Source organism: Rutidosis leptorrhynchoides, chromosome 2, assembly GCF_046630445.1.
Source record: "Rutidosis leptorrhynchoides isolate AG116_Rl617_1_P2 chromosome 2, CSIRO_AGI_Rlap_v1, whole genome shotgun sequence".
In the NCBI taxonomy this organism is placed as follows: Eukaryota; Viridiplantae; Streptophyta; class Magnoliopsida; order Asterales; family Asteraceae; genus Rutidosis; species Rutidosis leptorrhynchoides.
Window position 1 is genome coordinate 613,224,878 of NC_092334.1, and position 25,154 is coordinate 613,250,031.

The window sequence follows — 25,154 nt, forward strand, 5'->3', positions numbered from 1 at the left end:
AGAGCATGCATATATATCAAAATTATGATATGGTTGTTTCGAACGAAAAGTCGAAGTTGATTTGTTGGAGCTGTGACAAAATTTGCTACTTTGAAAAGGAATTGCAAAGTGATTTTCGGTAATAACAACGCCTAGGGAGCTAGCACAGATACGTGTTAAATGTTTACTCAGGTTCCGAGTGTTTTCATGTGCATAACTATATGCATCAATCTTTTCTTCTGTAGATGAAGTGCGGTTGGTTTATCCTCTCGATTGAGGTGTTTTCAAGAATCATGAAAGATTTGAATGCAGATTGTAATCGTCAAGATACAAATGAAGTTTAGGATGAAATCAAGTGGCAAACTTGAAGAATTGTTTAGTTTCATATGTTATAATCAATATTTTAATTCATTATAATTGTCCAATGTTATTAGTCCACAGTCGATAGTCCACAATTAACAGTCCAATAATTCATATATAGTTTAATATATAATATTCGAATTAATTAATACGTATCGTGACCCGTATACATGTCTCAGACTCGATCACAACTCAAAGTATATATATTATTGTAGAATCAACCTCAACCCTGTATAGCTAACTCCAGCATTACTGCATATAGAGTGTCTATGGTTATTCCGAATAATATATATATATATATATATATATATATATATATATATATATATATATATATATATATATATATATATATATATATATATATATATATGCGTCGATATGATATGTCAAAACCTTGTATACGTGTCTCGATATTTAAAATGCGTAAAAATAAATAACAGAAATTAAATGACGATAAATAAAATTGCAAAAATATAAATTGCGATAAATGAATTGCGATAAATAAAATGTAATCAGTTAGCTAGGAACAGTTAGCTAGGAACAGTTAGCGTGAATTCTTAACAAAATTTCTCATAGTTAATTTGTTTGTTTTTAACAAATTTTATTTTGTCCAATGTTTTCTTCATTATGCCACTTGTTGGATTCTGATAGGTCAAAATCCAAATATAAAATTGGATGAAAATGATTATTCTGCGGTGAACGGATACGTATATCGGTGGTTGTAAGTAGGATAGTAAATGACTGTTGAATCAGATTCGAAAAATGTACAATGTAACTTATTAATGTGAAATCTAAATATTCCTCAGGTATTACCTACCCGTTAAAATATTTTCACCATTAACAGTTTGTACGAAAGAATTTTTAATTACAATCTTTATGAAAAAAATATATATATACCTATATATTTTCTTCGGATGTAATCATGGATTTAATGAGTCAATATGATATTAAACTCATTTGATTTACCGTTAGAACAAGAATATATAATCTCTAAAACATTAGAGATTACATAATCGCTATGTCGAATGAAAATAAATGATGTAGAACGTCATGTAGAACAATGATTATACTGGAGGTACAGAATGAGATGTCGAAGCTGGTGACGCGGATGTTGTTGTTGGTGGTACTAGTGCTGTTGGTGCTGAGGCTGGTGATGTTACTGGTGTTGGTGATACTGCAGGTGCTTGCAAATTGTGTACCGTGCTCTCTAAAGTTAACACTCGAGCTCCAAGTTCTTTAACTTCTTCTACTAACCCTGGTTGGTTATCGGTGTGAGGTAAAGGTCGGATATCTTCTCTAGTTCCGTTAATGGTAGTCTTAAGACGAAAAATTCTTGCAAAAAGGGTATAAACGGTGTTGCGAACAGGTTCACCGGTTAGCGGGTCAAGTACTCCAAGGTTAGGTGGTAGATTTGGTTCATGATATGGAGTACCTTCTTCCCTTCTCCATAGGGTGAGTATGTCGCGAACCCACCCCCATTTTCTCCAGTAATCACGGTAGTTGATTGGTTGGTGTGCTCCTGTCACGCTGTCTTCGGAGTCAGAGGAACTTGGTCGATTCGTAGAGGCCATCTTAAGCGATCACAGAAAAGATTTTTGGTATGAAGAGTTTAGTGACAGAAATTGATAGTTGGATGGTATTCTCAATGCATAATGTGCATAGATATATATAGTACCAGGATCCCTTAAATTACGGAGAAATTTACGAGAGATAGCAGGCAAGGTCTACAGTAACAGATACGCTAAGATATGAATTTTGTCTATACACTTATTCATGCAATCAATGCAGTAAAAGGTGTCTAGACTAAGAATAATGAGCAGGTAATTTCCTAAAGATGATAAGCAGATGATTTCCGACAAAAATGATAAGCGAAACTTTTGACATGCAGACACGGTCGAAGTCCAGACTCACTAATGCATCCTAACGACTATCAGTTAGACACACTAATGCAGAACTGGTTCACTAAGACCACCGCTCTGATACCAACTGAAAGGACCCGTTCATATACATTATAAACAATTCACAATAGTTGATTACATCGCGAGGTATTTGACCTCTATATGATACATTTTACAAACATTGCATTCATTTTTAAAAGACAAACTTTCTTTACAACGAAAATTGACGGTATGCACACCATTTCATAATACATCCAACTATAATTGACTTAATAATAATCTTGATGAACTCAATGACTTGAATGCAACGTCTTTCAAAATATACCATGAATGACTCCAAGTAATATCCTTAAAATGAGCTAATGCACAGTGGAAGATTTCTTTAATACCTGAGAATAAACATGCTTTAAAGTGTCAACCAAAATGTTGGTGAGTTCATAGGTTTATCATAACAATCATTTCAATATATTAATAGACCATAAGATTTCCGTTTATAAATATATGTACACTCGTAAGTGTATAAAAGTATTCTATAAGTTGTAGGCACCCGATAACAAGCCTTAACGTTCATGTTTTACCCTCTGAAGTACACCAGATCAGGTGTGTTTAAAATAACCTCGAAGTACTAAAGCATTCCATACTCAGGATGGGGTTTGTTAGGCCCAATAGATCTATCTTTAGGATTCGCACCTACCGTACATAGACAAGTAGTTTAATGTTACCAAGCTAAGGGTATATTTCTGGTTTAAACCCACGTAGAATTAGTTTTAGTACTTGTGCCTATTTCGTAAAACATTTATAAAAACAGCGCATGTATTCTCAGTCCCAAAAATATATATAAAAGGGAGCAAATGAAACTCACAATACTGTATTTTGTAGCAAAAATACATATGACGTCATTGAATAAGTGCAATGTTGGCCTTGGATTCACGAACGTATCAATATTGAGATTCAATATTGCAGAAAAAGTATGTAGACGCAACGGAGATGATAAACACTAGTTTGACTCACGAGCAATACTCCCAAACCATACCCATAACCTCCATAGCTTTAACCCATAATTTCCTTAGCTCTATCCCGCTCAAAAAACAATTTCGAAATCACTCGGACAGCACTCCGTCGTAATATTTAATGTATACTGATAATATCTTGAAATAATACGGAGTAAATATATATATATGTAAATTGATTAAGGGAGTTTAGAGAAAATATTTTCAAGTTTCTATCAAATAATGAAACCTATTGAATTCTATTTATAATAGATTTTTGAATTATTAAAGTGAATTATTAAAGTATGAATTATTAAAGTGAATTATTAAAGTATGAATTATTAAAGTGAATTATTAAAGTATGAATTATTAAAGTGAATTATTAAAGTATGAATTATTAAAGTGAATTATTAAAGTATGAATTATTAAAGTGAATTATTAAAGTATGAATTATTAAAGTGAATTATTAAAGTATAAATTATTAAAGTGAATTATTAAAGTATGAATTATTAAAGTTAAGGTAAAGTAAAAATAAAGTAAATATAAAGTTTAAGTATAGTAAAAGTATAAAACTATATGCGTATAATACGCGTATAAATATATATAATATTAATTTAAATTGTTATATATATATTTAATAAAATAAAATATAAATATCGTTATCTTTATCATACTTGTTAAGTAATGAGTTGTTAAAAGTGATTCTAGATATTTATAAAAGTTATATACGTTTTAATAATAAAGTTCTTTTTAAACTGAAAACGTTTTTGTACGTTTGAAACTAAATCAAATAAATATGATAATTTTGTTTTCCAAAACTAAATATATTTAAGAAGCATTTTGTTTAAAGGTTAAAATAATGGAAATCGTTATATCATAAAACGTTTTAGAAAAGTAAAATCATATATTTTCATAATAGGTTTCAAGTTTTTAAATTACAGTCTGTTGGTGAAGCATGCGATAAAGTTCAAAGGTTAAATAAACGTATGAAATAATCTTAATGAAAAATGTCGAGTTACTTACTTGTCGATATCCAACATCTAAGTTATTTACACTCCACGTTCTTACTTATAAATCACTTTACCATTTTCCGAATGTCATCAAAAAGAATAGATTTCTTAAATCACAGTGGACCTTATAAAATAGACCCGTAATCATATCACAATGTATCTGATAAATCAATCATTTGATATTATCTTCTAATTCCATCGATAAACATATTGAAACAAATACGTTCATGTAAAGTATTATACGTTTAATACTTTATTAATATTTTTAAGTTATAATATATATATATACATATATATACATATTTATTTATATATAACGGTTCGTGAATCGTCGGAATTTGGTCGAGGTTATAATGAATGTATGAACACAATTTAAAATTCTTGAGATTTAACTTAACAAACTTTGCTTATCGTGTCGGAATAATATAAAGATAAAGTTTAAATTTGATCGGAAATTTTCGGATCGTCACAAGAATCTAAGTCTTGGCATTCGAGATCTACAAGCATCCCATAATGGTAACAAGGATCACCCTAGGCCACAAGTAGCGGTGATGTTTGTAGTCTTTGTACGCTATCTTTAATTATAACCTTCACGTTAGGTGCGTATATACATATATATTCATTAATTCGATTTTAATTATAACTCCTATATATTAATTCATAAAAATACTTTTATAATTTTTAGTAACATATATTACTAATTATAACATGTTATTTATTTTAATTTTAATTGCATATAATTTATAACATTATTTACATGTTTCAGTAAAAAAATAATAAACCGAAGTAAAAAGTAAAAACTAAGAAAAGAATACTTACTAGTAGTAATTCTTCAAAGAGAGAATGAGAGAAATTTTGGTGTGAGTTTGAATGAGAAATGAGGGGTATTTATACTTGAAAAAATTAGGTAAAAAGAATAAATTAATTAAAAGAAAAAGAAATATTTTAATTTTTAATGGGATTTTAAAATTCAAAAGTATTAAATGTTAGGTCATGGGATAATGCACAAAATAAGATAATAAAAGTAGTTTTCCATTATAATTTTTAATTAAAAAGTAATTTATTTATTTATTTTATTAAAAAAATCATTTATTTTAAGGATTTTTTTTATATATTTTTTTAAAAAATAAACAAATTGATTTACTACTTTTTCAAGAATATTTGTTAATATTTTTTTTATTCATAATAACAATACTGACAATAAAGATATTAATTATTGATATCTTGTTTAAAAAGGATATTAATAATAATAATATTAATACATCAAATTAATGCGTAATTATTTACAAATAATTGTTCGTGAATCGTCGGAATTAGTCGAGGTTAAATGAAATCATATAAAGATTTTTGTTTAAATTTTGTCGAAAATTTACGGGTTGTCACAGTATCCCCCTGTTAATAGAAATTTCGTCCCGAAATTTAGTTGTTGCCATCAGTCGGCGTTGTTTGTAAACAGGTGAGGATATTTTCATTTTATTTGGTCTTCACGTTCCCAGGTATGCTCGGGGCATTTCGTGAATTCCAACTAATAGGATATTGTTTTGTTTCTAGCGTTTAAATCTTACGATCCATAAATTCTACGAAGTGCATTTTATTATTAATGCGGAGGTTATCTAAAGGATTTAACAAGAGTGTCATTGATTAGGTTTTCCTCAGAAAGAGATGATGACGTTATACAAGCATTTCAATATACATGAAATGTGTGATGAATAATAGTGAGCTTATTTAAACCTTGAGCGTTTATGCCACAATATTAGGGTAGACAAAATAGAGAGGAGTTCATGAAAATCATAATCATGAAATTTAATAGAGATCGTCATTCTTTACAACAAGAATGATGAATATGAGTTGAAAAATAGAGTTTTATCGACATTAAATAATATGGATAAAACGATTCGATTATAGAAAGAGTATAAATGAAACTATCACAAAAGAGTGAAATGAGGAAATTAAATGTTCACCTTAACTTTTGATATGGTTAAAGTTGATTTCCGGAATTCAAGGGATTTAAAGAAATCTTCATAATCTTTATAAGATTTGATTCCCCGGTAATTAAGAAAATTAGGATTTTCTTTAATTAAATGCGGTGAATTGTCTCGATTGCTGTGTCTAGAATTTCGCTATAAATTAGCTTCTTCCGTTTCATTATATTCGCCACTTCTATACTTTCTTCCTCAATTCATACTTCCAAAAGATTTCTTAATATGCTCAATCCAGTTCTTGTTCTTGACCTTATATTGGTTATCGCCACAATCTTCCTTCTTTTTCAACTCCCACCAGAGGAGTGTGTTTACTTCTATTATGCTCTAGAATTTATCGTGTTTTTAGTTCTCCCGTATCTTTATATTGCTATACGCATTGATATACATGGTTTGTAATTTCAGTATTGTTATCGGGCTTTATATTTTCCCTTATTTGTCGAAGCTCTTTGCCTTTTTATTCTCCTCTCGACTCTAAGTAAAGCGAGTAATGGTCCATAATTTGTAGGTATGAAGTTTCGAATGAACATAATGTTCTAAGCAGGAAGGAACGTAATATCATGATTTGATTTGTTATATTACACTAATTACTGAGGATAGAACTATCAAGAATATATGTTCTTGATATGTTCAGAGTTTAAGTAGAATGTAAGAGTCGTGTAACATGGCAAATGATGATTATAAAGTCTATGAATCATCATCTTCCATTAAAAATTTAGCATGACTTACTGTAATATAATCACGTTGGCCTGACGTCATTATATTATACAAACTCATGCTTCAATTCCCAAAACTTCTTCAAAACATTTATAATTTAAACTTAAATATAGAAAATAAAACAGTTTCCTTTATGATGTGATAAAGTTATCGCAAAGAGGTGATTAATTGCGGACAAGAATCGTTATAAAGATATCTTCAGAAATATAGAGGATATTTATAACGAAAGATACGGTGATATCTTAGAATTTCTAAGATCCAATGACGAGGAAAATTCTTCTGTTTCCTCTGCATTTAATGCTACCATATCTGAATCATTGGTTATCAATCCGAGATGGTTTCAAGAAATTTTATTTTTAGATGATTAAATGCTGATTGTAATCGTCAACGGATTTAATGGTTAACGAATAGGCGTTATTGATTTTAAAAGTGAATGATAATTTCGGTGGTTTGATGTGATAATTCATTGCAGAATACGAATGAATATAATTCATGAATGTAGTAATCTTTAGGAAGATAACACCTGCTAAAGCTTTACTTGAATTCCTATATGTTAATTTTAGAATGTGTAATTGATTTTGTATGAAGATGATTGTGTATCATTGTGAAGGTAGTGCGTATAATTAATGATTTATGAATCGAAATTGAAGAATGTACAGTGTATTAATGTGAGATGTAAATATTTCTCGGGTATTACCTACCCGTTAATATTTTCACAATTAACAGTTTGTACAACAGAATTTACAATCTTTATGAAGATATACGTTCATATATGTATTCTTCAGATATAATCATGGATTTAATGAGTTAATATATATTAAACTCGTCTGATTTGCGGTTTGGAACGAGAGTAAATAATCTCCAAAACCTTAGAGATTTCATAATTGTCGCAAAATATTTCGCTAATGAAGTTATGAATCAATACATTCATCGTTACACTTGATTTATTATGAAATGGAGTTTATTGTGTTGAAGCAGTGATTAACAATTGTTAAGTCATTAACGAAGGATGTACATCATAGCATATTAGTGATATGAATTAACCAAGTAGTATATACTAGTTAAGATTCACACGTAATAGCTTAGTACAAAAAGATTTATTATTGTTCCAAATCATATATATATAAGGTATACATATATAATTGAAGAATGAGTCAATACATCTTAACTCATTATTACTAATATTCCTTGGTATCTATGGGCGTATGATGTTGATGTTTGAGGTACTGAGTGTGATGTTGAGGCGTGGGATGCGGATGTTGTTGTTGATGAAGCTGATGCTGTTGGTGGTGATGTTGATGGTACTGATGGTAGTGGTGGTGATGCTGGTTATGCTGCTGATGCTCGTAGAATTCGCATCATATTCTCTAGAGCCACCACTCGAGCGCGAAGCTCATTGACTTCTTCTACTATTTCAGGATGATTGGCGGTTGGAACAAGGGGGTGAATAAGATCTAGAATCTTTGATATTATATATTCGTGACGGGATACCCTGGAAAGAAGAGAGAAAATGGTGTTTCTGACTGGTTTGCCGGTAAGTGTTTCAGGTTCTTCGCCAAGAGGTGAATTCGGTTGGTGGAAGGGATCACCTTCTTCTTGCCTCCATTGATTGAGTCGGCTACGAACCCATCCCCAATTCATCCAGAATAAATGATGGCTGATTGGTTTGTTTGTTCCAGTTACGCTGCCGTTGGAGCTCGAGGAGTTCGAGGAATCCATATTATGTGTTTGGAATAGCGTTTGATATGAAATGGGTGTTGGATACTGAATGATATATTCGTCTCCTTGAATACGTATATATAGCAAAAAGATTTTCGTAATTTACGAAGGAAATTTAGGGAAAGTGTTTGACAAAGTTTATTGGGATAGATATGATAAGATATGATTTGTCTATACTCCAATAATGGCAGTATGACGTGTCGAGATTATAAAATGATAAGTATGTAATCTAATAATCTTTCGATTAAACACTTTCAATTCGTATACTGTGATAACCCAATGACATTTTCCGGTTCGCAAACCGATGTATAAAGGTATAAGGCATATAGGTACGTGATATAACAGGGAGTTATATACGTTTGAGTATGAATAGTAACAATTATAGGAGTTTCAAAAATCATGGATAATATTTCATGTAATACATGTGTAATACACAAAACCATGATAGATGACATAGGAATGTCAAGAATTTCAGAAATCATGGTGTCGCATTTAAATGCGGTGGCGTAATTGGATAATACTTAGGAAAGTGAGCAGAGTTCTTAGGTTGGCTCGGCATTCTAAGATAACTGATGTTTCTAAAGCATAGTGTAGCATTTAACAGTTAAAGGCAACAAGTAAAGGCACTACAGTCAAGGAAAGTTGTAGTCCTACATTGTTAAGGTACCAAATTGTATAAGGCACACATAAAATGCAATCCTGGTTCTCTACAACAACCTGCTCTGATACCAATATGTGACACCCCCAAATAGGGCCTGGGGTATTTGTGTCTAATTATATCAAATCACGGTTGTATAAACGAGAACGACTCTACATGAGACGTTTTGTTGAGTTTTGCAGCGGAAGATAAATATGTCTTAATTGATATGATATGTAATGAAGACTCCAAGCATAGCAAGCAATCATCATCAAAGTAGTAGATATACAGCGGAAGTAATACTTAAGTACCTGAGAATAAACATGATTAAAAAGTCAACACGAGGTTGAGTGAGTTCATAGGTTTGTCATAAATAATGATTTCAGTAATAGTGTTAGACCACAAGATTTGTTTTCATAAGTAGATCACTCAGATCCAGTCAAGTTGATCTCCCGCAGGATCAAAAGTTATGTCAGTGCGTGATATTTAGACTAAACGTTGTTTGCCCAGTGAAAAGTTGTTCTGTCCTTGTCGTTTAATTTCATTATTAAGTAATACAAAGACTTAGTCAAATGTATCGGGGACGTTACTCCCGATAGGCCTATCCCCAATAATTGAGAATGCCGCAGCAATTAAAAATATCACTGTAGGGACTTAGTCAGACATAGCCGGGTATAGCATAGTTTTAACAGTTGGTACTGATATTTAGAATAGACTTTCAAGTTTGCCCCGTAACAAGTTATCGTTTATACTTGTCAGTTGGGGACTTGCTGGTCATAGCCCAACATATCACAGTTTAATAGTTGGTACTTGTATTTAGACTAGACTTTCAAGTTTGCCCAGTAACAAGTTATCGTTTATACTTGTCGGTTGGAGACTTGCTGGTCATAGCCCAACATATCACAGTTTAATAGTTGATACGTGTAAAACAGTTATAAAAGTTGCGCATGTATTCTCAGCCCAAAAATGTAAAGAGTAAAAGGGATCATATGAAACTCACATTAAATAGCAGTTGAAGTATTCCACGCATGAAGGAAAGTAAAGCAAGTAAGTGATCTGGATATCAACCTTGAGGTATAACATTTGATTAGTTAATGTCTAACTTGACATAAAGTATGTTTATTAATATAACAACTATATTGACAGTGACGGTTTTCGAGAAAAGTTCCTATTTCTCAAAAGTTTCTATTTTTGGAAACCTACTATTTATGAAAAACTTCCACTTATAGTAAGCTTATAGTTTAAGAATGTTTGGGTTATAATTCTTAACAAAGATGTTGTACAATCTCGCCCAAACTTCGTCGCTAACATGCAAGTCACTCAAATGATCTATTGTTACCGAGCGGCCCAGGATCTCTTGACCAGAATCTAAGTCTTGGCATTCGAGATCCACAAGCGTCCCATAATGGTAACAAGGATCACCCTATTCCACAAGTAGCAGTGATGTTTGTAGTCTTTGTACGCTATCTTTAATTATAACATTCACGTTAGGTGTATATATACATATATTCATTAATTCGATTTTAATTATAACTCCTATATATTAATTCATAAAAATACTTTTATAATTTTTAGTAACATATATTACTAATTATAACATGTTATTTATTTTAATTTTAATTGCATATAATTTATAACATTATTTATATGTTTCGGTAAAAAAATAATAAATTGAAGTAAAAAGTAAAAAGTAAAAAGTAAAAAGTAAAAAGTAAGAAAAGAATACTTACTAGTAGTAATTCTTCAAAGAGAGAATGAGAGAAATTTTGGTGTGAGTTTGAATGAGAAATGAGGGGTATTTATACTTGAAAAAATTAGATAAAAAGAATAAATTAATTAAAAGAAAAAGAAATATTTTAATTTTTAATGGGATTTTAAAATTCAAAAGTATTAAATGTTAGGTCATGGGATAATGCACAAAATAAAATAATAAAAGTAGTTTTCCATTATAATTTTTAATTAAAAAGTAATTTATTTATTTATTTTATTAAAAAAAATCATTTATTTTAAGGATTTTTTTTATATATTTTTTTTTAAAATAAACAAATTGATTTACTACTTTTCCAAGAATATTTGTCAATATTTTTTTTATTCATAATAACAATACTGATAATAAAGATATTAATTATTGATATCTTGTTTAAAAAGGATATTAATAATAATAATATTAATACATTAAATTAATGCGTAATTATTTACAAATAATTGTTCGTGAATTGTCGGAATTAGTCGAGGTTAAATGAAATCATATAAAGATTTTTGTTTAAATTTTGTCGGAAATTTACGGGTTATCACAAATATCGTCCAAAACAAAAGTATCTTTAACTATTTGTACAAAAATATGTGATATATGTTCTAAATAACTTGGTAAATTTTTCCCACACTTGGCTTTTATTTTTCTTTCTTTGCCTTTTTATTCTCTTCTATTCCATTTTAAATGAATTCAAGCGTTTTGGGTTGTTTCTCAATTTATGTCCATTCCGAGGTAACAATAATTTCGGTGTTAACACCTAGTTTTATCGTTCATAAATATATATAAACATGATTTTGAGTTCATTTAGTTGAAAATTTTTTATAATTTTTACTAGAGTGGGTAGTCAGTATATAAGACTAGGGCTGTTCTTTATTATCAGAGAGCACTAGATTCTAATACAACTACTGCGTTACTAGTAAAGTTTAATGGTGGCTATTAAACCAAGTGTATAAGTCAAAAAATTTTAAAACCGAAAGAATTTAATCCCTTCCCACACTTAAGATCTTGTAATGCCTTCATTTGCAAGAAATCAGTAACAATTTAAATTATTGAGGGTGATTAGCGTAGAAAAATGATTAAATTTTACCAAAGTTTCCAAACATATTGTTGTTTCTTTGAATGAAAAATGGTGCACATCATTTGTTCATTCACGCAGTTGTTATTTCACATATATTTTGCATCTTGTCGTCAAAATTAGTTGCTTTTGCTGAACTTAATGCTAGTCTTTGAAAATGCGCTGTTTTACCCTGTTGTGTACATAAGATAAAATACATACAATACAAATATAAACATGCATGGTATTTTGAAATGAGACTTAATATCCCACTTTCAAATTACAAAAATGAAATATTAGTACAAAATAATAAAAATGTTAAACATTACATAAAAGTATCAAAATGTTAAATGTTTAACGTAAATAGATAAAAATAATAAAATATAAGAAATCACCAATGGAACACTATTGATTTGGATAAGGGTTTCAGTTCATATCATCGCTCGGGTTCCATGATTGGTGATAGGTGTCCTGGTAGGCTTGATTGGGGTCGTACAGGTCAAAGGTTGATCGCATGTCGGGCTGATGTGGTGGATAAAAAGCAGGCCGAGTCTGGATGTAGTTATTTGGTACCTGATATGATAGCTGGCTCATGATTTGGTGCTGATGAACTTGCCAGCTATCGTGTTGGCATCGCCTGGAGCGCTCATACTCATCCGCGGCTCTCCACTGCTCATACTGATGATGCCTAGCCTGGTTATTCATTTCCACCTCATCTACATGCTGGAAGACATCAGTATAACTATCCCTAATGACATCCTTAATGTCATCCGCTTCCTCCATCTCCTCATCCGAACCCCTCTCTACCTGTGGATGGTTGCCCTGATATGGTATTGGTATATTGTGCCTCCGTTTTAATACCTTTGCACCTTGATAAACCTGCAAACCTATAGTATCGGTTTGTTCCTCAACCACCATCATTAGACCCCCGTGTTCCCTATCTATACCTAAATACTCTCCAATGAGAGTAACAAAAATGCCTCCTCCTATTATTAGTATTCCCCCATCCTATTATTAGTAGTTCCCTATCTACACCTATTATTTGTCCAAAGTTGTTAATATTATTATTAGTATTTTGATATAATTATAATTATTAATTATTAATTATGAAAATTATATATATATATATATATATATATATATATATATATATATATATATATATATATATATATATATATATATATATATACACTGTATATTAACCCGTATTATTACATATTCAAGAATCAAAGCCCATTCCTTTCATTATTAAACTGTCATTAGAATTGGCTCTATGCCTGCAAACTAGTACGAATTAGTTACATATCAATATCTAGTTTTGATTTTATAATTCTTTTTCTGTCCTTCCCTTTGATTCCCTTGTCGACCACCACAATAGATAACAATCAAGATACTGCTCCAAATATTCGATTAACATCCTCATTATTGTTTATATACTACTTGTAGTTGCTACTAATTTGAGAAAAACAGAAATTTTAATAAAGAAAAGAAACACTGTCCTTTATCGCCAAATATCATCAACAAATACCACCATCGCTACCTTCTATCTCTCCCCTTTCTCTCTCTAAAACCACCGCAAACTGCCACCCCAACAACTACAAAATCTCTGTTACCGTTACAGCTATTATTTTTTCTCCTTCTTCTTTTCTTTTTCCTGCTACAACTACAATCTTGTTATTATCTTCAGAACAGCAAGTAGACAACAAAGATTACAAATTTATTAGGATATTTTAGTTATTATATAATTGATGAAAAGATAACGAATAGATAATAGTTATGATTGATAAAGGTTGTCGATGGGTCCTTTAATATTCCTGATTAGTATCGAACCCCACAATGAACCGAAGCACTTAGAGTTTTTATTTTTACTTTTCTCCTTGACAGCTGTAGGCTGCCATAACATATAAAAAAACAAAAAAAGAAAGAAGCCGACTACTGGACTACTTGCTTCGTTTTTATCCTTGGGCCACCATTTTTGTTCGGGCCATGTAATTATTTAAACAGGTTGGGCCAAGTAACTGTTACTGGTCCGAAAACATTGATAGTTTTGGTATGGTGAGGCGTAATGATGAGTAAAGGTTGAAGATATGCTCAATGATGTACTAGGTTAAATAGATGATGATGATTTCGATAAAGAAGTATTAGATACTGACGATTGATTAATGAAAATATTATGATTATGATATTAGGAGAAAATGAAGATAGCTATGATTTTATGTGATGCGTGACGATGATGATATCAATAATAAAGATGATATCTTATTAAGGTGATGACGCTTATGGTTTGAACACAAGATAAGGCACGAGAATGATGGTGATGTTTTTATGATTATGAGTTATGTTATGATCATGATAAAGGGTTATGTTAGATGATGAGATGATGTTGATGATTATGATTCGAGATGATGTTAACGTGGTGTATGATGATGAAGGTGTTAAGATAATGGAAAACAGAAAATAAGTATAAGGAATTTAAAAATCGTAACTTAAATCAAAAAGAAACAAATGGTGTAGTGGTTTAGGGGTGATTGCGTTATCTGAGAGGTCCCGGGTTCGAGCCTGGGCAGTGGCATTATATTTTTTTAAAAGAGCCTACTCTTGAGGTAGCGTTTTTAATATTATTCCTATTTTATTATTATTATGATTATTATTATTATTTGGTTAATATGTTGCTATTATTATTATTATTATTATTATTATTATTATTATTATTATTATTATTATTATTATTATTATTATTATTATTATTATTATTATTATTATTATTATTATTATTATTATTATTATTATGAATTTCAAGTATACTTATTATTATTTAGTTTTACTATTATTATGATTAAGATGATTAAGAATTGAGATTATAAAAAGATGATTATAATTTTGAAGATGTTAAGATTTATATTAACTAATAAGAATAATGATAAGATGCGATCTTTGTAAATGTTATAATGGAATCAGTATTAAGTTTATAAGATGGAAGTATTATGGTATAATATTAAGATTATTATCATTACTAATATTATTATAGTTATTATTATCATTAGTATTATTATCAAAACTAGTAATATCAGTATCATTACTAAATATAATTATTTTTAATATTATTATTATTATCATAAAAATATACAAATTTTTATTTATTATTATCAATATTACTTTACCAAATAAATAGCTATATAAGAATATATTTAATACATATCACATAACAATATTGATATTTTCATAATAAATACTAATTATTTATTTAAAGTATATAAAATAAATATAATTAATTTAGTTATTAATGAAATATACAAGTTACTAAAATAATAATTACTAATAATACATAAACATGTTCGATTTCGATTATATGTTTTAATATATATAATTGATATAGGTTCGTGAATCCGAGGCCAATCCTACACTTGTTCAATGTCGTCATATGTATTTTTACTACAAAATACAATATAGTGAGTTCATTTGATTCCCTTTTACTCTTTACATTTTTTGGGACTGAGAATACATGCGCTACTTTTACAACTGCTTTATTAAATGCTTTTGAAATACATTTTGAACTTCGAATACATGAAATGCTTTTATAAATATTTGATGAGATAGACACAAGCAAAACATTCCTCGAATGAATTATGTGGAAGCGATAATTGCCACCATTTAATTATGTGGACGTGATAATTGCCACAATTGATATGAATATTTTTCCCCTGATTATTATTGCTTGGTAACCTAAGAATTAAGGAACATCACTAATTTTAAGAATTAGTGCATGCCTAATTGACGCGAATTCTAAAGGTAGCTACCGGGTTTAACACCCCCACCCAGAATGTTCACTAGACGGAAGGGCTAGTGGGCGTGGTGTTTAGTACTTCGAAGTTTATATGATTATTATACAGACGAGATGTTCTATTTTGGGGATATTATTATGCGCATTATATGTTAAGGTCGGTTACCAAGCCAAGCTATGAAAGAAATGAAAAGTGAATGTTATGTATCGAGAGAATAATTTTATACACAGGTTATGTGTATGTTGTTGTTGTGCACGAGATATGTGTACGGTTATTAAGATTTATGAAAAATGATTTCGTACACAAGAAAGGTGTACTGTATTTAAAAGATATAGCATGTACATTACAGGTGGGTATAGGATTCGAGCCCATTTGTACCATGCAGCATTTAAATCTTGTGGTCTATCAAAATGATGAATTTTATTGTTTTATGATAAACCTATGAACTCACCAACATTTTGGTTGACACTTGAAAGCATGTTTATTCTCAGGTATGAAAGAAATCTTCCGCTGTGCATTTGCTCATATTAGAGATATTACTTTGAGTCATTCATGACATATTTCAAAAGACATTGCATTCGAGTCGTCGAGTTCATCAAGATTATTATTAAGTCAATTATAGTTGGAGGTATTATGAAATAGTATGCTTACCATCAACTTTCGATGTAAAGAAAGTTTGTCTTTTAAAAACGAATGCAATGTTTGTAAAATATATCATATAGAGGTCAATTACCTCGCGATGAAATCAACTATTGTGAATCGTTTATATTGTATATGAACGGGGCATTTCATCGGTGGTTGCTAAAAATGGGCGACCTAAAATTAGAGGAATATCAAGGTCTTCCTCCATATTAATAACTATGAAATTTGCAACAAAGGTCAAACTTCGCACTTTAACAATTAAATTGTTGGCTATTCCAATCGGGTGTTTAATGGTTTGATCAAATAATTGAACACCTATTCTGGTTGGTCTTAATTTACCCACACCTAATCTTTTGTATAAGGAAAGAGGCATAACATTCGCACTTGCTCCTAAATCTGCCAGCCCATTATACATAGCACCATCATTAAGCAAGCAAGAAATGATAAATTTCCCTGGGTCTCCTACTTTAGTAAGTAGAGTTGGTTTGTTAACCTTTTCTGGGAGATCTTTTCTTGGTTCTTTCACTTCTACTTGAACTTCTTGTTCACATTTTACCCCTTTTCTTGGAATGGGAGGTTTATATAGAAATTCTTCATCATCACTCCAATTTGAAGCCTCCCCATCTTCCACTTTTGGTTTTTCATATGTCGTTGAAAACATATTTATGTTTTCATTCTGAGAATTTTCTTGGGTGGTGAAATTATGATTGACTTCATTGTCAACTTCCCTCGGACCATGAATATAGTGTTTAACTCTGTGACCATTAACTTTAAATTCAATCCCATTTGAATTTATCAATTCTATTGTTCCATATGGGAAAACTCTTTTGACTATAAATGGTCCAGACCATCTTGATTTCAATTTTCCAGAAAATAGCTTGAATCATGAATTGAAAAGAAGAACTCGGTCTCCTTCCTTAAATTCTTTTGAACTTCTGATTCTTTTATCATGCCATTTATTCGTTCTTTTCTTATAGATTAACGAATTTTCATATGCATCATGTCTTAATTCTTTTAATTCGTTTAGTTGACTTAACCGTAGACATCCGGCTTCATGTAAATCAAGATTACATGTCTTCAAAGCCCAAAATGCTTTGTGCTCAATTTCTACTGGAAGGTGACATGCTTTTTCGTAAACAAGTTTAAAAGGTGTGGTACCAATTGGAGTTTTGTAGGCTGTTCTAAAAGCCCAAAGTGCATCCTCCAATTTAATGGACCATTCCTTCGGATTTGACCCTACAGTTTTCTCTAGAATACGTTTTAATGCTCGGTTGGTATTTTCAACTTGTCCACTTGTTTGTGGATGATAAGCGGTGGAGATTTTATGAGTTACTCCATATCTTTTGAGAACTTTCTCAAGTTGATTATTACATAAATGAGTACCCCGATCACTTATTAAAGCTTTTGATGTTCCGAACCTAGTAAAAAGATGTTTTAAAAAGTTGACTACAACTCGTGCATCGTTAGTTGGGAGAGCTTGTGCTTCCGCCCATTTAGAGATTATTATGGGATTGAATGTAGAGATTATTCTGAGATTTTGGAAATGGACCCATAAAGTCAATACCCCAAACGTCAAATACTTCACATACTTGAATGACATTTTATGGCATTTCATCACGTTGACTTATTTTTTCGGCCCTTTGACATGCATCACATGATTTACTCAGAAGGTGTGCGTCTTTGAAAATTGTAGGCCAATAAAATCCAGCATCGTAGACTTTCCTTGCTGTAAGTTGAGGCCCATAATGCCCTCATGTTGGTCCTGTGTGACAATGGTTTAAAATTTGACTAGCTTCATCTCCGAATACGCATCGGCGTATTATTCCATCGGGACAACTTTTGAATAAATGTGGATCTTCCCAAAAATAGTGTTTTATATCACTAAAGAATTTCTTTCATTTTTGGTACGACAACCCTTTTTCAAGGAATCCACATACTAAGTAGTTTGCATAGTCTGCAAACCATGGAATTTCATTATAATCGATTTTCAAAAGATATTCATCAGGAAAGTTGTCTTGTATGGTCGATTCATTTAGAACTTCTAATTCAGGATTTTCAAGGCGAGAAAGATGATCAGCGGCGAGATTTTCTGCTCCCTTTTTTGTTTCGGATCTCAATATCGAACTCTTGTAAGAGTAAGATCCAACGGATTAATCGTGGTTTGGCATCTTGTTTCAAAAATAGGTATCTAAGAGCAGAATGGTCGGTATAGACCACCGTTTTAGCTAGAACGAGATATGAACGAAATTTTTCAAAATCAAAGACAATAGCAAGGAGGTCTTTTTCAGTAGTTGTGTAATTCGTTTGTGCTCCTTGTAACGTCTTACTAGCGTAATAGATAGGTTGAAATCGTTTTTCAATCCTTTGTCCTAAAACGGCTCCCATTGCAAAATCACTCGCATCGCACATGAGTTCAAATGGCAGATTCCAATTTGGAGTTATCATGATCGGCGCATTAGTGAGTTTTTCTTTAAGAATATTAAAAGATTTGATGCATTCATCCGAAAAGATGAATGGAGCATCCTTTTCAAGGAGTTTATTCATAGGAGTGGCAATTTTAGAAAAATCTTTTATGAAACGTCGGTAAAAATCGGCATGCCCTAGAAAAATCCTAACTCCTCTAACATTGGTGGGTTATGGAAGTTTAGCAATTACATCTACTTTAGCTCTATCCACTTCAATTCCTTCCTTTGAAATTTTATGACCAAGAACAATGCCGTCTTTAACCATGAAATGGTATTTCTCCCAATTAAGTACTAGATTTGATTGCTCACATCTAATAAACATTCGTTCAAGATTAACTAGACATGTTTCAAAAGTATCACCGAAGACTGAAAAGTCATCCATGAAAACTTCCATGCATTCTTCTATCATGTCGTGAAAAATTTCCATCATGCACCTTTAAAAGGTTGCAGGGGCATTGCATAGTCCAAATGGCATGCGTTTGTAAGCAAAAGTACCATAAGGGCACGTGAATGTGGTTTTATCTTGATCCTCGGGTGCGATTGGAATTTCAAAGTATCCGGAGAAACCTTCAAGAAAACAATAGTAACTGTTCCTAGCTAATCTTTCTAACATTTGATCAATGAAAGGTAAGGGAAAGTGATCTTTTCTGGTGGCGTCATTTAATTTTCTATAATCAATACAGACACGCCATCCTGTTACAGTCATAGTAGGAATAAGCTCATCTTTTTCATTTGTGATGATAGTCATGCCACCCTTCTTAGGTACGCATTGAACTGGGCTTACCCATGGACTATCAGAGATTGGATAAATTAAACCTGCATCGAGCAGTTTAATAATTTCTTTCTTAACAACATCTTGCATATTAGGATTTAGTCTTCGTTGGCGTTGCACATAGGTTTTATGACCTTCTTCGATAAGGATTTTATGTGTTCAATACTAAGGACTTATACCTTTAATGTCATGAATCTTCCATGCAATAGCTGGTTTATGAGCTTTTAGCATAGAAATGAGTTGAGATTTTTCATTTTACGTGAGAGAAGATGATATTATTACAGGTAATTCAGATTCACCATGTAAATAAGCGTATTCCAAATGGTTAGGAAGTTGCTTTAACTCTAATATCGGTGGTTCTTCTATCGATGATTTATATTGATATCTGTCTTCCTATTTTAACATTTGAAGTTCTTCTGTTGTTAGTTCGTAATCATTAGCCATGAGTACGGCTAACATTTCAGCTTCATCAATTGGTTCAGTTCCTTCTCATAAAGAATATTCTCTTGTTCCTTGTAATTCTGGAAATTCTTCTAACAATTTTGCATGTGAATCTATAGTTTGAATATAATAACATGTATCATCTACAGATTGCGGTTGCTGCATAGCTCTATCAACAGAAAAGGTAACATTCTCGTCCTCTATACTTAGGGTCAGTTTTTTTCCAAACACGTCTATTATTGCTTTAGCCGTGTTTAAGAATGGTCTTCCTAATATGAGAGAAACTCGAGAATCTTCTTCCATGTCCAAAATAACAAAATCTACTGAAAATACTAAAGTACCAACTTTAACTAGCATGTTCTCCATTATCCCTCTAGGATATTTTACTGATCGATCGGCTAGTTGTATACTTATTCTTGTTGGTTTCAATTCTCCGAGGTCTAGTTTAGCGTATAATGAATATGACATTAAATTTATACTAGCACCTAAGTCTGCCAATGCTTCTATTGAACTAAGACTACCCAAAAAACATGGAATTGTGAAACTTCCTGGATCATAGAGTTTTTCTGGTAGTTTATTCAACAGCACTGCAGAACAATTAGCATTCATTGTAACAGCCGAGAGTTCTTCCATTTTCTTTCTATTTATGATTAGATCTTTCAGGAATTTAGCATATCTTGGCATTCCTGAAATCACATCAATGAAAGGAAGATTGACATTTATTTGTTTAAACATATCCAAGAATTTAGATTGCTCGGCTTCAAGTCTTTCTTTTCTCATTTTACTTGGGAAAGGAAGCGGTGGTTGGTATGGTTTAACATAAGGCTTTGCCTTAACTGTGTTATCTTCATTAATCTTTTCAACTACTGGTTCTTTTTCCTTCTCTTGATCAGGTCGTGGTGCCTGTGTAGTAGAAATAGAGTCATCAGAAATTACAGGTATTTCAGGTGGTTTAAGTGTAATACCACTTCTCGTGGTAATGGCTTTAGCTGTTTCATTCCGGGGGTTAGAATTTGTATCACTGGGTAGACTCCCCGATTTTCTTTCACCTATCAACCTTGCTAGGTTGCTCACTTCTTGTTCCAGATTTTGAATAGAAGCTTGTTGGTTCTAAATGCTTGAGCATTTTGTTCATTGGTTTGTTTCTGAGATGTGAAAAACTGTGTTTGAGATTCAACTAGCTTCGACATCATATCTTCTAAATTTGGCTTTTTATCATCGGTTTGTGGTGGTTTAATTGGAAAAATAGGTCTTTGCTGGTTGTAAGTATTATTGGATACTTGTTGATTGCAAGGACCTTGTTGGTTGTTGTATGGAACATTTCGGTTATAATTCTGATTCTGATTGTAGTTTGGTCTTGGCGGTTGATAATTATTTTGATAATTATTTCCAGGCCTTTGGTTCATGTATCAAACATTCTCTCTTTGTCCCATTGTTTGTTCAATACTAAGACAATCTTTTGTCAAATGTGGTCCTCCACACTTGTAACGACCCGACTTTTTCGACTTGCTTTTATGCCTTGTATTTTAGCGAAACTGCGTATTTGTGCGTACTGTGTTACTTTATTACTCCGGAACCTTGGCACATGTGTTTTATATTCATATTTACCCTAAAACATTCCTTGGTGTATGTGGAATGCTTAACTTGTCCATTGGATACTTTATAACCGTTTGTGTTACTTGCCGTTAAGAATAAACCGCGGACTGCGCGCACGTTTGACTTTTGTCGGAACCGGAACTTTTGGACTGCGAAATATTAATTATTATTTTATAATAATAATTACTTGGGCCTTTGGATGCTTAATTTTATTTATTTAATTGCTAAAGCCCAATAGTTAGTCTTGTTGGACTTTCTACCTTGTTGGGCTCTAGCCCACCCTACTCTAGCTAGTGACCCAATTAATTAACCCAAGTATTATTACTAGTAGCCCATAATAATAAAAAATAAATTAATTAATTAATGAGTCATACTAGCATAATGGATAAGGATTATCAACTTTGTCACATAGGATTCTAGCATAAGGACACACTTTAGACAACCATTATCCATAAAGCAAAGTGGTGTCCCCCTCCCCCTCCCTCAAAAATCAGGCCAAAGGCCCTTGCCACCTCATCAATCCAAGTGAAATTCTTGTTTATAAATACTAGCCATTTACCTCTCACTTGTTCATTTGGTTTTCACACACAATTGTTCTTTCTTTCTTTCTTTTCTAGTAATACTTGTAAGTTTTCTTTTCCTTCTTATTTTCCTTTCAAATTCGTGATCATCATCATCATATTATGGAGATCAAAGTTCCTTTTAGCTTTGATCTTGCTTATATCTTGTTGATTTAAGCATGAATCTTTCAAGAACATGGAAGATTAAACTTTCTAGCTTGAATCTTCATATCTTTTGTAGATCTACTTCTTTTATACTTTAATCTTTCTATTTTGTGATAAAGATTCAAACTTTTGTTTGTAATCTTCATGCATCTTCAAGATCCAAGCTTTATGCTTCAAGATCTTCAAGAACAATTAAGATGCAAGCTTTCTAGCTTGAATCTTCATATCTTTTTGTTAGATCTAAGTTCTTTTTGCTTTGATCATGTTGTTTTGTTAAAAAGAATCAAACTTGTGTTTGTTATCTTCATATATCTTAAAGATCCAAGCTTTATGCTTCAAGATCTTCAAGAACATCAAAGGTTCAAGCTTTCTAGCTTTACAACCTTGTAACTTGTGTGAATAGGATCCAAGCTCTCTAGCTTAGGGTTCCATCACCTCATTTGACTTAGATTGTGATTATACATGTTGAATTGATATAAAGTTTGTAGCTTTAGTTGTAATTATGACTTGAAATTGTGTTAAGACTAAGGATATGATGTAACCTTGGTTCATCATCCATCTAAGACTCATGAATGAGTTGTGTTCTTACTTGGTCTTAACATATTGTGTATTGATGGTGAATCTTGGTCAAAAGTGATGCTAAACCATCAACGAGTTGTACACTTGAAGCTACAAGCATCAAGGATGAGAACCGTGATGAGCATCAAGCACCAAGAACCCCACTGGAGCACTTGTCCACTGATTTTCGTATCTGATCAGACCACCTGGGCTACTGGAAAGGTGATTTTCAGTTAGTTCGGTTCGATTAGATGATTTTCCGTTTAGGCCTCGTCTTAATCCGAGTTACGGTTTAGGATTTATGGCCCTCCGAGAGTCACTACACCCTATTAACGGTGTGCTGAAATTTCTGACCTACTCGCACTTAAACCGTCGCCACGGTCAAACGAAGACGAGTTAGGTTCTGTAAATTGTTCAGTGGTTAGGGGACTCATATACGGAGCCATAGCCACTGACTATGCGTCTTTTCGATTTACGTAGAGGTCGTAGCAGCTGACCGAAGTCAGCCTATTGTTTCGATCTCTATTCTTGTCAAACTTACTTAGCTTTTATGATGATGAATGATGATGATGATGACACTTAAACTTATTTTATGCACTATTAGAATTTATAAAGACAACCTACTGACCTAGTAACCTTTGATTTAGGTTGACAACCTTTCGGACCGACTTACTACTTGCGTACTTTCATTACCGACTTTACGGCTTTTATCACTGAGAGTTATAGCATTCCTTTTTACTTTAACTATTTTAGGACTGAGAATACATGCGCTTTTTACAGTTTACATGTTAGGCACGAGTACTTAAACTTTATATGTGTGTGGGTTATACAACGGCATAAACATTCCCCTTAGCACGGTAACGTTTAGTCATTGGTTTTTGAACCGGTGAACGCGAATATTAGATATGGATCCATAGGGTTTGACATCCCCACTCGGGCTAGTCGCGCTAGCATTTAACGGGTGTTTAATACTTCGTGAACATACGCACTCGCCAGGTGTACTTTCAGGGGGTTATAAACGTTAAGTCTAGTTACCGGGTGCCCACGGTTATGCATATACTTTTCATACTGTTTGATACGCTGTTTGCAGCACTGAAATCTCATGGCCTATCTTACGTTACTATTACAACTTAAACTATAGCTCACCAACATTCGTGTTGACTTTTTAAGCGTCTATTTCTCAGGTGCCTAGAGGTTTATTGCTTCCGCTGTTACACTTGCTGTCATGCTGTTATTGAATTGCTGTTATGGACCTACTGTACTAGTTATCCGCTGCATTACTAGAGATGTCTCAAATTATGAAACCTATGTTTTGCATTCGTAAACTTATGTTATTTTGGAACAATGGTTTGTAATAAGTCTTATGACATGTTATCTTTGTAAAACGTTATCTTTTTAATGAATGCAAATCAGTTTTCAAACAGCATATAGTGTTTGACCTTGTGATGATCCTGATGTTGATGACCCGTACACGATGGTTTTGTACGGGGCGTCACAGTTGGTATCAGAGCATTGGTTGTAGGGAATTAGGTTGCATTAGTGAGTCTAGACCGACCCGAGTAGGATTCACTAATAGGACTAATCTACAACTTGCTAGTTTACTTGTTTCTGCGAGACTTACTGCTTGCTACTGCTTACTTTTACTGCTATGTGATCTTACTGCATACTATTGCTTATCTTCACTGCCATGTGAACCTGTTGTATGCTTATTTCCGCTATTGCATGATTACAATCTGCTTTCACATGTTATTTCTGTTTAGCACTGTTGTTATTGCCATGCTAGGTTGCTATAGTGCCTAATACATGCTTGCTTATGACTTACTGATATGGAAAAGTTATTTTTCTTGTTCAGATGTCGGATATTCCACCTGTCATTATTTTGGACAGCGATTCTGACTCGTCAGCCACCTCACCTACCTCTGCTACAGACACACAGATCCCATTAACCAGTGACTCCGGCACTTCATCCTCCGAAACCAGCAGCCATACACCTGTACCAGTAGTTACCGCAGTCGGAGCCCAGGACCCTCCAGAGATTCCAGCTCCAGTTGCCCCGGTACCTCAGGAGCCAC